Below are 14,268 nucleotides of genomic sequence, written 5' to 3'. Positions count from 1 at the left end.
TGCGATGTTGCAGGATTTTTAAGTGCAGTGTCGGGAACGGTCAAATCATTGTGTGGTGCCGGCGTTGCGATTGCTGCTTCGGTGGCTGCGGTGACCGCAGAGCAGCTTTTGCAGCTGAAGTTTTCGTTCCACTCTTTCGCTGCGGCTAGGCCACTGCATTTCACGTAAAAATATTTATAACACGTATGACACCACACGCCTCCCCTACGTAGGGGACCCTTGCAGAGTGGACAATGGGTTTAATCAGCCATCAGGCTACCGGCTAGGAGTCGGGAAGGCTGCACTGAGGAGGACTAGATTACGTTAATTACAGGAGAGTAATAGCAGCAACGATATTTAAAGTATTGAATATTGTTAAACAGAATAATAGTTAAAACATGGTTTCCATGAAAGGAGAAAAGCACGGTGTCTTTACAGAACAGGTTAGGTTCAAGAACATTCTTAAATGAGGGTGAAACAATAAACAGCTTTAAGGCACAAGAATTAATATAATTATACAAAACGTAGTTAAGGGCACTGATTTTCTTATTTATGAGGCGATTAAAGCTGGTGGGTATAACTTTGGGAACAATCAAATTATTTGGGCTAAATTGAACAAAAACGAGCTGAGTGAGGAATTTCCAATGTTTTATGAAAGTTTGAAAACTAATTGGGTGATCATTGAAGCCAGCAATTACTACAACAGTGTTCAGTTTCTGATTTGGGTATTGATTGATAACATCACAAAGATCTAGCAGTTTAGCGCCTCGATAGTAGTGTACACAACCTTGTACATGACCCTCGTCTATATAATTGGTACGAGAAGTACCCAAGACCAAGTCCGAGCAGCTGGAGGGAAGAGGGTTGGCGTCAAAACGTCCCATTCACGGAGCCTGCTAACAATCAAAACAAGAAATTGCTCTAAAAATGAAATCAGTTACAATGGCACAACCTGATGTGATGAAGGAAGATGATTGTCATCAAAACATCCCATTCACGGAGCCTACTAACATTCAAAAACACCAGATATTGTTCTAAAAACGAAATCAGTTGGAATGATACAACTTGATGTGATGAGTCGGGGTGGGAGATTGGTTCACTCGCCTACGGCTGGGGTGGCCTGGAGAGGTGTAGGTTTGATTCAGCCCAGCGCGCATACGTATTTGAAAACACAGCGGAGGTAAATTTGTTCGGAGGTTCTATTTAATAAGTTTATCACAACAATTAGGCTGAATTAGACATAAAAGAGAGGAAAAAATGACAAAATTCGTAATAAATTGTCAAAATTCGTAATAATGACAAAAGTCGTCAAAATTTTTAAGCCAATGTCCTCAGAAAACCAAATTTACGCCAAAAACTTATCAACTAACACAGAAACAAGCTTGGAAAAGTTTCATGATTGAAAAACTGAAAAGAGAATGAAGTTTAAATAGCATGAAAAAAGGGCAAATTTTTAAGAAAAATTACTAAAATTCCTCACATTAATATTTTCTGAGGTTTTCAGTTGTCACAAAAAACTATTCAGTAACCCATCTTCAAGCCCTCGAGAAGATTCACCGGCCCCTAAAGATCGAACAACCCAACAAATGACAAACTTTCAAAAATAGCAAATTCTAGTAAATATTTGCATAAACTCCCCGGATTAATATTTTAGAAACAATTTAGTTGTCACAAAAGTAATCATCTTAAAACCCGTAAAAAAAGTTCATTGGTCCTTAGAAAACGAAACACTCCACAAATGACAGCCATCTTTAACAAACATGAAAAATTGAAAAAGTTTGATAAAAGTTTGCTAAAGTTTCACAGAGTCATAACTTCAAAACAAAAAAGCCACAAAGATTATCCAGTATCCTTTCTTCGAGCCCACAGAAAGCTTCATTGGCCTCTCAAGATCAAAAAACACCAAAAAACTCACATTTAAAAAATCAAATTTAATTTGTTGTCACCTACGACTACCAGTTAACCCATCTTCAAGCTCTAAAGATTCTTTGGCTCCTAAAGATCGAAAAACATGAAAAAAAAACCAAAAAGATTCCATAAAATTTGAATTTTTGTAATTAAGTACGGATTACCAAAACAGATACCTCAAAAAAGATTGTTGAAAAGCTTTTCTAGCTGGCAGACGACCACTAGGAGCTTTAGCCAATGACAATTGAACACTCGTTTATGGAAAATCTCAAAAATAGACAAAAAGTATGAAAAACAGGACAATTTTGTGGCCAAAAACTCCGAGGGACTTTTCACCTTGAACTGAGACACTGCTAGCAACTTCTGTACATTAAACACTTAAAAGACAACTAAAGTCCGCCTAGGCCCTCTATTGCAACCTAATGCAAACCGAGCTTAACCAGTTTATCCTGTTTCGAAAGCTAAAAAGTCATCCGAAAAAAATGTAAAAACATCTTAAATTTCTTCTTTCTCTGACTTTCTTATCTTCTTTCTATCTATTTCTTAAAGTAAAATATAAGAACCGTGTGCACCATCCGGCAACGATGGATGTATGTCGAAACATAAGGGATGATGAGTAGCCGGATGCTGCACTCCAAGCTGTTCCCCTCCAGACAGTGTAAAGACGGCCCAGTCACAAAATAACTAACAAGTGGAGAGGGAAGCACCTATAAAGACATCTTAAAACAGCGCACCAATACAATCCAAATTCTTTGGATTGTAAAAAAATGAAATCTCATCTATATATAGAGTAAGAGCAGACATGCAAATATGAGAGACATGTAAGTCGCACTGAAAGACTCACATAGATGAGTAGCATTTAGATGCTCACATCTGCGTCAGCAATAGTTGAACTAATTGTGCAGCCGCTTTTTGCAGTCTTCGCTAAATGAAAGGTTCTTGCCCCCGGTATCAAAAGTTGATTTTAATTCTGTCAATGTATAGAAAAAATGTTGATGTAATTCATGGCCGGTCAATTGGCCTTACATACGAATTAGCCGACACTCAAGCAAATATAAGTACTCGAAGACCACAATTCATGATAACTACCAGCGCACACTAAGCGGGGAAAGAAGCGTCTCTTAGCTTTAAAACATTAATTGGCTATAACTACTAGCTAATTTGGCCATATCTCAGCGTCCTCAGCTTCATATGAATCTATCACGACCGAAAAAAATAATGAAACTTCTAATAACACTAGTTAAATTATACTAGTCTGATTCGTCATCAGCACATCGTTCTTATCATCCTGATATCCGCAGGCCAAATGGCATGTCTTCCAATTTGTGTAGCGGCTAGTAGTTTTTCAGACCCTCGTGCAAATGCTAAGCCACATCGTTGTCTAAAATTGGAAATTTATTAGTAGTAGTAGATTAGGGTATTGCTCCCATTCAATTGTCCAGATTCATAAGTTTCTGATTATTGTTGCAGATTCCACACTTGCATACAATCAGCCAAGTGCATTTGTTTTCCTCTGTGTACTGATTGCAGAAATAATGCCAAAAAATTGTAGAGAATTTTTCTCCGATGGAAAAAATTTTCGTAACTTCTTACTAATCGATTTTTGTTTATTTGTAGTTCTCCTCGGCTATGTTGACGAGTGGTACTTTCCTGAATACTGTCTAAGTTCGATAGTTCAACGTCGTATTTACCTTGTTTTAAAGCAATAAGGTATAATAAGTTGTGCATTTCTATATAAAGCCTGAGAGGCAACAAATTCAAGGTAACAAGTCGCTGTTTATAGCTCTGCTTTTCGCTCAAAATCCGTTTTGTGGCAATTTTTTGTAACTTTTCAATTTCTTTCATTTGCGACTCATTCGGAAACCATGCCTGTGAGCAATAAGTAACTATCGGTACAACATAACCTAAATAATAGTTCAGTTTAGATATTTTTCAACACAGAAATATTTCTTTTAAGCTTGAAAAAGCACATAAACCTTTTCGTTTTTAAAGGAGCAGTTTTCATTCCAATTTAGGTTTTCTGAAACTTGGAGCCCAAGGTCTCGCTGACTTTTTACTTGATCTAGCTTAGGGTTGTCAATAGCCTCCGTTATATTTCCCATAATGTTCAGGAGGTGAGTTTCGTTAAAATTGTCTCATTTAATTTTCTTTGCACCAAGTTGCAAACTAGAAATTGCGGTTTCAGTATTGCATTGCTTCTCACTTATCAGTTTCATAACATCAGCAAAATCCGTTTTGTGGCAATTTTTTGTAACTTTTTAATTTCTTTCATTTGCGACTCATTCGGAAACCATGCCTGTGAGCAATAAGTAACTATCGGTACAACATAACCTAAATGATCGTTCAGTTTAGATTTTTGTCAACACAGAAATATTTCTTTTAAGCTTGAAAAAGCACATAAACCTTTTCGTTTTTAAAGAGGCAGTTTTCATTCCAATTGAGGTTTTCTGAAACTTGGAGCTTAAGGTCTCGCCGACTTTTTACTTGATCTAGCTTAGGGTTGTCAATAGCCGCCGTTATATTTCCCTTGATGTTCAGGAGGTAAGTTTTGTTATAATTTAGTCTCATTTTTTTTTCTTCGCATCAAGTTGACAAACTAGAAACTGCGGATTCAGTATTGCATTGCTTCTCACTTATCAGTTTCATATCATTAGCAAAGCCAGAGCAAATTACTTCAGTTAGGTGTTCAGATAAGTCGTTGATGAAAATAACGAAGAAAAGAGGTCCTAATATAGAACCCTCTGGGACACCACAGGAGGCTTCTATCAAATCAGATACCTCATAGTTGATTTTCACATATTGTTTGCAATTCGCTAGAAGGGACGATAACAATTGAAATAACTTCCCTTCAACGCCAATGTTATAAAGCTTTTGTATCAGAATATTATGTAGTACAGTGTCAAAAATTTTTGCAAAGTCAAGATAGAAGATGCTTAGTTATTTGATCGCTTCATTATCAAACTTTTTGTACACTGTGTCGGGAGATAATAGTAACTGCAAAGTTGCTGATCTATTTTTTCTGAAGCCAAATTGATTTTCCCAGAGTCTGTGTCTTACTAGTTTGTATATTTCATCAATAATAATTTTCTCGACTACCTTGGACATGCAGTTTAAAAGACTTATGGTTTGGTAGAAAGTTACATCTGATTTGTTACCGTCTTTGAAAATGGGACTTATTTGGCCCTCAAGACTCTTCGAGAGATCATCAGACACCCTTAAGCAAGCGTCTTAGAAAGATTTACACGTTAGAACTCAGCTTCCATCTTTTGATTTACACGGTTTCTGTACTTTTTTTCCTAAAGTCCTGCATGAACCACAGCACTCAAGTCAAAGTCGGCTCACCGGAGTTGTAATTCTCAATTAATTGAACAAAAAAACAATAGAAAAAATAGGAAGCAATAACCACAAAAAATAAATGGAAATAACAACCAAAAACCAGTTGAAAAAGGAAAACTTTGTTAAGGTTTAAAAAAGATTGTCAGTTCAAAACTTTCTTCCGAATTTTCTCGAACACTGAGTCCATCATCAGGTTATAAACAACACAAAATGCTAAAATGAAAAGCCAGAAAACTTAATGCAAATCACTAAAATGACTTTTTCATGGAAATTTAAGACGCATTTCTACATATTTACAGTTGTATCTACAAAATTTTACATCTGAGTAAATATATATTTTTGATTTGATGTAGCAGATGCATATCAACAAGTTTTTTATTAAAAAACCTACAAAAAATGGCTTAAACTTACCCTGGTTTTGTTCAACTGTTAAGTTGAAATTTTCGTTTCATAACGTATCTTTCTTTCAATTTGGAATTTCATCTCCCAAAACTAAGCTTTCAGTGTCAATTCTGGTGTTCGGTATTCGTCGCGCGTGTTGATGGCTGGTTTCAGTGTTCTTATATCGAGCGCCTCCAGTGTCATTAACTTAAATTGGTTGCCGCACTGGTCAAACACCTGGTGGAATTCGAGGTCTTTATCAAAGATGGACTTAAGGCTAGGTGAACAGCTCTTAAATTTTCGAGTAATGAAAATTGTCTGTACAGGGTATATTTTGTTCAATTTTTTTTACAAATTACTTAGAGATGTTGCCTCTGTACTGTAATACAAATTGTTGTTTCTAAGTATTTTTCTGCTGCATTACGGCTACACACGCGTTATGTCTTTCCCTTTCTTTCATTCGCAGCTCGTTAATTGTGTCCTTGATAATATTCCCTACCCAATGCCTCGAATATTCATTACGTTACCAAATTTCTTCATTTTTTGTCAATGCTTCATGGAACGCTTCCCATTTCCTGGTGTCTCGAAACAGGCGGTGTATTGTTCCCTGTATTATGCTTTTCTTATGTTGAAGGGGTGCACCGCTACGAGAGTTCAGAATTGTTCCAGTATCTGATGCTTTTTAAAGCCATGTGCAAAAAATTGTCCCCTCGGGTTTTAAGTTAATTGACATGTCCAGTAATGGTAAGTTGTTTTTGTCATCCGTTGTTTCTAACATAAATTGAAGATTAGAATGGAGGTTATTGACCTCATCTAACAGACCTTTTGTGTCACCTCTAACTGTTCTCACAATATCGTCGACATATCGAGAAAAACGTTGGTTTCGGACGAATGATTAACGTCAGTTTTTATTATTTTCACGGCAGAATGAGCACATCTAGAACTAGTTTTCTAGGCTATCATATTCTGTGTTATTTATTTGCTGATATTTTACGTGGAACCGTCTATTGCAAATTTCACACTCAACGACCTTGGAACGTGCTGTCAAACGGTGTTTGCAATTGCGACAAGTGCTAAATTGGTTTTACATTTAGGTGTCTGTAATTTCAATTGTGTGTCCCACGATTTCATCTAAAGGTTAGCCAAAATCACAGCCAAGGGTGCGCCCATTGTTAACACGTCTTGCCAACCCGCATTACCAACTTTCAATGCATTTGAAATGGACGTTTGTGACAGCTAATTCGAGCTGACATTTCATCCTTGTTCTAGGTATGTCTGGTTCATCGTCCCTAGCATAAGGCAATGGCAGGGCAATGTTAATGGCTTCTTTTACGGGAACGTTGGTGTATAAACTTTTTACATCTAATGATAGGATTTGTTCGTGTTTTTCAAGTTTTATTTGCTCCAGTGTTTTTCGTGCGTCATTTGTGTTAGTTTCTATGTTTCCTCATTCAATTTTTTGGAAATAGGGTGTTAGAAAGTTGTTAACTTTATTGTAACAGCTTCCCTGGATAGAAAGAACAGGTCTAAGAGGGTTTCTTTTTTGTGTACCTTAGCTCAACCATACAACCTTGTCGGTTGTGCTCCAGTGGACCTTGAAGCTTCGTAAACCCTAACAGCTATCTTCCCTTTTTTCCTCATGTCCAAAAGTTCTTTGTTCAGTTCTTTTTCGTTTTTCATTACGATATTATTGCAACTCTTTTCAAGTTTTCTGAACTGTTTGCAATCTAATACTTTTTCTAGTTTTTTTGCGTCCGTGCTCTTTTTCATAACACAAAACCCTTCACCTTTATCAAAAGGAAGAGCAATCAGGTGGTTGTCACGCAGATTTTTTTGCACTTTTGCTAATGCTCTATCTAAAGGTGTTTCTCTTAAAGTTTTTTGAGTACTATTTTCTGCCGCTTCAATCTCGAACAGTTTTTAACCTGGTACATTGTTCTCACGCAGATTCTTTATCAAACTGTCTATGTCCGGCAAGACTGAAACTCTGTAAACTTGTCCCTTACTGGATACTTTGGACCAAAAGCGAGCCAATCCTTGACGGATCCCGGCAAAATGATATTATCAAGAACTACTACAATCTCCTCGTTAGATGATCTTAGCGGCTTGTCTTGCCTTTCCGAAAGTTTGGCAAGCTTTTCCTGCGGTCTTTGTTCAGAACTAACAACGTGGTTGCGAACTCGGTTGCGCAAAACAAAAATCACGGAGCGCAATAGGTGGTTATCTAATTTCCTAAGGAGGACTTTCCGACCAGCAGCTCGCTTTTGGTCACATTTTTGATACGTGTCAGCTGCCGTGGATATTTCCGACGTTAACAATTTTAATTGAAAACTATGCACCACTTAATCCGAAACAACATCTGTTTTCGGAACACGAAATCTCAAAAAATTCCGGTATTATATCTGTGCAAAAGCAAGTTTTGAGAAAATTAGTTCTGCATCTGCTACTTTCATACTTACATATATTGCTTTCATAGTCCAAGTATGGTTTCCAACAGTCTCATTTTTGGTAGAATCATTCTCAACCAACATTTCGGCATTTTAAGCACAGCTGAAGGTTTGTGAAAGACCTCTGTTGGACGAACACTAAGAGATGCTATCACTTACCAATCAGAATCTGCTTTTTCCTCGCCTCCCGTTGATTTTTGCACAGTTTTCTTTTCCCCCTCTTTTTTTCAGCAGTTTCCCTAGATTAGATTGATGTTTTAACACTGACCCCAGTGATTTGGGCTCGATTTCGGGGTCCTGATTTCGTTGGAAACATCTGCTGATGATATTTGTTTTCTTTTGCTTCCGTCTTGAAACCAAATGCTTCGTTGAGTGGATCACTAAAATTCCCGATTTTAACAGCTGTTCTTGAATGTTTTCTGCGCCAAACCTTTGACAGTAAACTGTAGCCTTGATTCTGTCCGAATGACCTTGTAAAAAGGCAACCAACTCTACTACATAACACGGCCTACTGTCGTTTGTTCATTTGTGAGGGGTGATGGAGTTGTTCAAAGTGTCGTGCCCAATCTTGAAATCACTGTAGTTCTTCAAGTGACCATTTTCCCAGGCGTTTCTTATGTTCTTTTTGCCGTTTCTGGAATTTGGGTTGAACGAAAGATCCGGAATGGCAGTCACGAATGGGAGTATCAGTCTTCGATGTTTGCTGTTTTTAGGCTTTAATGCATGAAAAAGCAAACTTGCCGCCAGTATAAGCACCATTCTTCAATCTGGAAATGTTTCTTGTTGAACTAGCTAAAATGACATATAAAATACAACTTGACCCCTTCCTGAGCTCCGGCTTTTTTAAATGACAAATTTGATGAAGGTTTAAAAAAGGGTTGTCAATTTAAAATTTTCTTAAGAACTTTTTCGAGCCGTGAGTTCATCATCAGTTTATAAACAATACAAAATTCTAAAATGAAGAGCCAGAAAATATAATGCAAATCACTAAAATCACTTATTCATGGAAATTTAAAACGAATTTTTACATATCGGCATTTTTATCTACAAAATTTGACATCTGAGTAAATATACAGTTTCGATTTGATGTAGCAGATGCATATCAACAAGTTTTTGATAAAAAACCTACAAAAACTGGCTTAAACTTACTCTGGTTTTGTTCAACTGTAAAGTTGAAATTTTCGTTTTATAGCGTGTCTTTCTTTCAAGTTGGTATTTCATCTCCCAAAACTCAGCTCTATTATATTTCAAAATATTTCAAATTTAACTCAAATTTGAAAAAACCTTTTCAATTTTCAGCAAGCTACACTACAGGAAAACAAGGTGACCACTTCAGTTGTTAAAGTTTTTCACTATTGCTGCATTGGTCAATCCATCGCCGGATCTTTAATTATGTGAACACGGAGCATTCAATCAGATTGAATGCAGCATTATCCTAGACAAAACCAAAAAGGCAATCGGCTTTTCAAACTTCGCCTCAGTTCTTGATATTTTTATTTTCGATCAATTATTTTTTATTATGAAAATTATTATAGGTTTAGGCACTATTTAATAGTTAAAAGTGCTGCAGCATAAAACATGCAGAATGAAAAAATTCTTCAGTGTTTTTTTTAAGTACGCTGATCTGGTATCAGCTTCAATTCAAATGGCATTCTGTTTCATTCATGCGGAATTGCATGGTTGAAAGACCTTTTTCCAAAATTCGTTTTAAGGAGAGATTTTTGAAGATCGTATACATACTGGCATCTTGTAACTTTATCATTGCGAAACACAAGAGAGCTAAGATACAGGAACTCGTTGAGGATGATGAATTATGTGATGGCCAAAAAGTAAAAATTTGAACAGCACACGTTTCTGCACAGGCAACCAGTGTAGCTGCTTGAAGATTCCTAAAGTTGGTGTTCCGGCTGACAGGCGAATTATCAGCCTGCATGCACTATTCATCATCCGTTGTAATTTCGCATGAATTACAGCAGGTAATCCATATCAAAGTGAGTCGCAGTAGTCAAGCCGCGAAATATTCATAAACCGTACCATCTCTATTAGGACATCCCTATTAACTGTGTCTCCAATAAACTTGATCTTGCGTAGCCTATAGAAGCAGGCAGAAGTAACTGAATTGTTTTGCTCTGTTACTAAAAGTCTGTCATCAAATAATGAAGCCAAGAAATTTCACGTGATCGGAAAGTTTGGAATCCGTAGAGAGTCTTAGATCAGCATTGAAGGAAATTTTTCGCACGACTCTCATAGAATCTGCTTTACTAGTATTTAATTTAGATTTGGCGCCACGAAACCATTTCTGCAAGGAGTTAATAATCAAATCAATTTTCTCATGAGTCACCGTTTCCTCATAGACAAAATAAATAACGGTATCATCCGCATAGAAGTGATAGTTTATTTGCAACTGTTTAAATATGAGCTCTAGTGGCAGTAAATAACAGGAGAAAATCAGGGGGTCTGAAATCGAACTTTGTGATACCCCAGTTTTAATTTCCTGCTGCGAAGACAACACATCCCTCATTAATACATTCTGACATCGGCAACTGAGATAGCTTTATAGGAAACAGAGAACAGAACCTCGGAATCCGAGATTACCATCAAGAATTGATAGAAGTATATTATGATCCAGTCTATTAAAGGCTGCCGATAGATCCAGTCCAATGTAAAAAAGTGCTGTTTTTATCTCTATATTAGGTAACATTTCGTTGGTAACTTTTAGAAGGGCGCTTTTTGTAGATTAAAACTTTCTCTAGGCACTTTGAGAAAAACTGCTTCAAAACTACTTAGAGGAATTCATTAGGACAAAATTTTGGTGACTATTTCAGTATGTTCTCTATCAATGATTTACTAGTCGTTGAATCTGTAAGCAGCTACTTCGAAACAATCACGGATAACGGAGTGAAAGCGCATAATTGCTTATTTGTCAACGGGACGATCTCTGGACACTAAGCTGCCTAAATTGATGCAATAATACTCCCAAATTTCGAAAGAACTTATTAATATCTGTGTCAAAAATTTTTTTCACATTTTCGTTCGTATCTGCTTGTCTTTACCACGTAGGGATTTCAGTAGCGGAAATTTTTGATGTGTACATTTCCAATACAAGACATTGTTGATAAACAACTCAATTTTTCCAAAAAATTTATAAAAATAATTTTTGGCATTCAATTCAAAATCGGCTTCAAAATCAACGCTTCAGGTCTTTCCGTATAATTGCTCGCATTTCCTTTTCTTCTTTTTCAAGAATGACAATTCGTTGTCATAAGACGGGCGTTTATGTTCAAAGAAGATCTTGGCTTGAAGAGAAGAATGAATATTCAATATATTTTCCTCTGCAGCCAGAGAGTCATTCCAGGCCTTATCCACGCCCAAAGTTTGCTCTATACTGAAAGTACTCAACAGCGAATTAAGATATAAGTCAGGCCTAAAGAATTTCCAGTTCCCCCTGAAATATTTGTCGCTTGAATTTGCTAAGTTTCCAATTACTTATCGATAAGCAAATTAGGGAATGATTAGATTGTCAAATGCGTTCATTTTTTTGTTCACACGAATTTCAGCGGACGATATAACATGATCAAGGGTATTTGGTCAGGTACTCTGACAACAGTTTTTTGACAATCAGGCTTGGGCTCCCAAATTGCTCGGTTCCTGCAAAAACATTGAATAAACAGGGGCAGATGAAAAATAGACATGATTAGCCATTTTACTGTTCAGTAAAACAAGAATGTTAGCCTACATTTTCGCAAACAGTTGAAGAGAAACTGCTAAAAAAGTCTTTGAAAAACGTTTTCTGAATTGCTTGCTAACCTCAGTTAATTTGACTTGTGAAAACGATCTGTAATAAAATAGTTCAATTTTAGTTATTTGAATGTCAGAGGCAGCAGTTTTTGCCTCTTAATGGTTTATATACTCTGATTAAGCAGTCTCCGTCACGCAATCGAAACCTGGAAACGTGGTAGACGACAACATTTGTTCGATTCCGACATCATCGCAATCCCTGGTCTGCATCTAAATCATCAGAGCCCAGCACAAACTCGTCTCAAAAATCCAAAAACAAGTCCCACCAGACGGTGGTTTCATTTTGTGGCACGACGCCAAAAATTTTTCCATCGGGAAGGATCAATTTCATCTACGTCACCCTATGTCGACTCAACAACTGGTAAAAAAAAATCAAAAATCTTAAGTATGTCTGGCATCGTCTACTGTCAGTGGTCTGGTATCAAAAAATCAACAGCCACATGACAGAAACCAACATCCCAGTCCTCAACCTTCTGAAAGACTTGCTTTCAATGAGGAAGCAGAAAGACCAAAAGCTATTCGCCAAATACCAGGAACTCCATCAAGACTACAGCCTCGAAATCCAGTCCCTGACATTCATGAGGAAATTTGATGATGATATCCGTCTCATCAGAAACAAGAGACAGTAGCCCTTAAAGACTAGAAGAGAAAGGAGACTCTACTGAACCAGACCAGTGTCCTGGATTAATTTCCTGGGCTAAAGTAAAAAGTTCAATCTTTTGTTCTCTCAGTTTCTTTTAATGGTGTCTAGGATCAATTGTTGGGCTCAAATAAAAAGTAATCGTGGTGAATGACTGCAAGACTAGCAAAAATAACTTTGCTCCTTCAGAAAAAACCTACTGTTTTGTTGGCTACAACTAGAACATGAATCTGACAAGCGAATGAATAGTTGTCTCAAACGTTGTCATCAATAGAATCAAAGAAATCGGGAATAAATGCAGGCTCATGTTCAACACCTGTCTGGACAATGGAGAACGAGACATTTTCATCAGATGCAGATCATTACCGAAGACAGAGTCTGAAATTTCAGACCCAAAAATCAGTGAAAAGCTCTCCAATCAGAGAAACAAGTTCTCGACTTGTTGCATCGAAACTTGCAAATCTATGTTCGAAGTCATATAAAAAAAATTGAAAAAAAATACTAAGATAAAGTGACGGCCACAACGCTGGACAAAGCTACCTCCGTGTTAACTTCCCCAGACACAAAACCAAAATTGAAATTAGACGTTCTCAACATCCCATCAAGCTTCAGAGTACAAGGGACCGCTAAAGATGCCAAAGAAACTGTTGACAATAATTCTGTCCCATCTACCGAAAAATTAAAAACATCCTACAATCCTTCAACGTCAAAGGCGACTGATCAAGCTATCTTGGAGAACTGTAGATGCTACCTACACCGAACTCAACTCCTGCACCTCGTTAATCGCGTGCGACTGCCAGAACTGCAGGGAAACGTGGTTAATTTTCTAAACTCATTTTTGGAATCAACTCACCTCAATTTCTTACTGTAAAGCCTCAAGAACAATAACAAAACAATGATAACAATCACACGTGTCTATGAGACTGAATTTAATGAAATCGTTTCAATTTGTTTTGGCCACAGATGGCATATACGCGCACAAATTTCGTATTATCAAACATGTGACTCTTTAGTGGGTAAATTTTGATTATTAGTAGGAAATCATTAAAATTCCTTCCAGGGGTTGTTGACCCTTCAGTTTTCAAGTGGCACAATATTCCTGAGGAGTCGCATGAGCCAAAGGAACAAAAAATCCTCCAAGTGTAGGAAACCATTTCGTTGTAGATTCTATTTAAAAACTCAATGGAGAGCGCGATTGATTTCAATTGACAGCGCGATTGACAAGTAATTCAACATAGCTGGCAGATTGTCAGAAAATAGCCGCAAAAACTCTAATCTCAAAAATTAGTAGAAGAAGCACGGATTTTTATTCATTAAATGTTAATTTAATATATTTTGATGAAGAATTTGCATAATTTAATGCTGCTTCTTTTAGCTGCTCTTAAAGAACATTCAATTCGAGTGAAACACACTCACTTGACCTTATCTTTTTTTGTTGTTGTTGTTATCGATTTTCGACTGTTGTCGATGGAACGTTTCCTCTTTAGCCTTCTTAAGTTTTTGTTCAGGTGGTTTTTTACTTTTGGCAGTCTCAGCAGAGTTGCGAGGCACATTAACTTAGCCTAATTATTGTGATAATTTTATTAAAACGTCTCCACGTACAACCAATAGGCTATTTATTTCTGTTTCATTTCCTGATTGTAATTGCTTTCTTTTGTACCGGAGACCGCATTTTGTTTGGGTAGCCCCAGTTATCTGTGAATTCAGATTCTGGCGGAAGGAACTTGTATCCTTCATAGTCGACTACTGCAAACGGTGTACTATTGAACGAACACTGAA

General features: G+C 37.0%; 1 protein-coding gene across 1 annotated transcript in view; it reads right to left on the bottom strand.

Annotated features, from left to right (window-relative positions):
- LOC142337812 (F-box-like/WD repeat-containing protein TBL1XR1) overlaps positions 1-1,207 on the bottom strand; it is an 86,952-nt gene extending 85,745 nt beyond the window's left edge. Inside the window, exon 1 of the mRNA XM_075387342.1 lies at positions 1,181-1,207. The gene's annotated coding sequence lies outside the window, so the exon portion shown is untranslated. The remainder of the gene's footprint in view (positions 1-1,180) is intronic.
- Between the last annotated feature and the right edge of the window lie 13,061 nt (positions 1,208-14,268).

This window comes from Convolutriloba macropyga, chromosome 4, assembly GCF_964194025.1.
Source record: "Convolutriloba macropyga chromosome 4, txConMacr16.3, whole genome shotgun sequence".
Classification (NCBI taxonomy): Eukaryota; Metazoa; Xenacoelomorpha; order Acoela; family Convolutidae; genus Convolutriloba; species Convolutriloba macropyga.
Note: the sequence above shows the minus strand (reverse complement) of the source record. Positions and strands in the feature narration are given on the sequence as shown.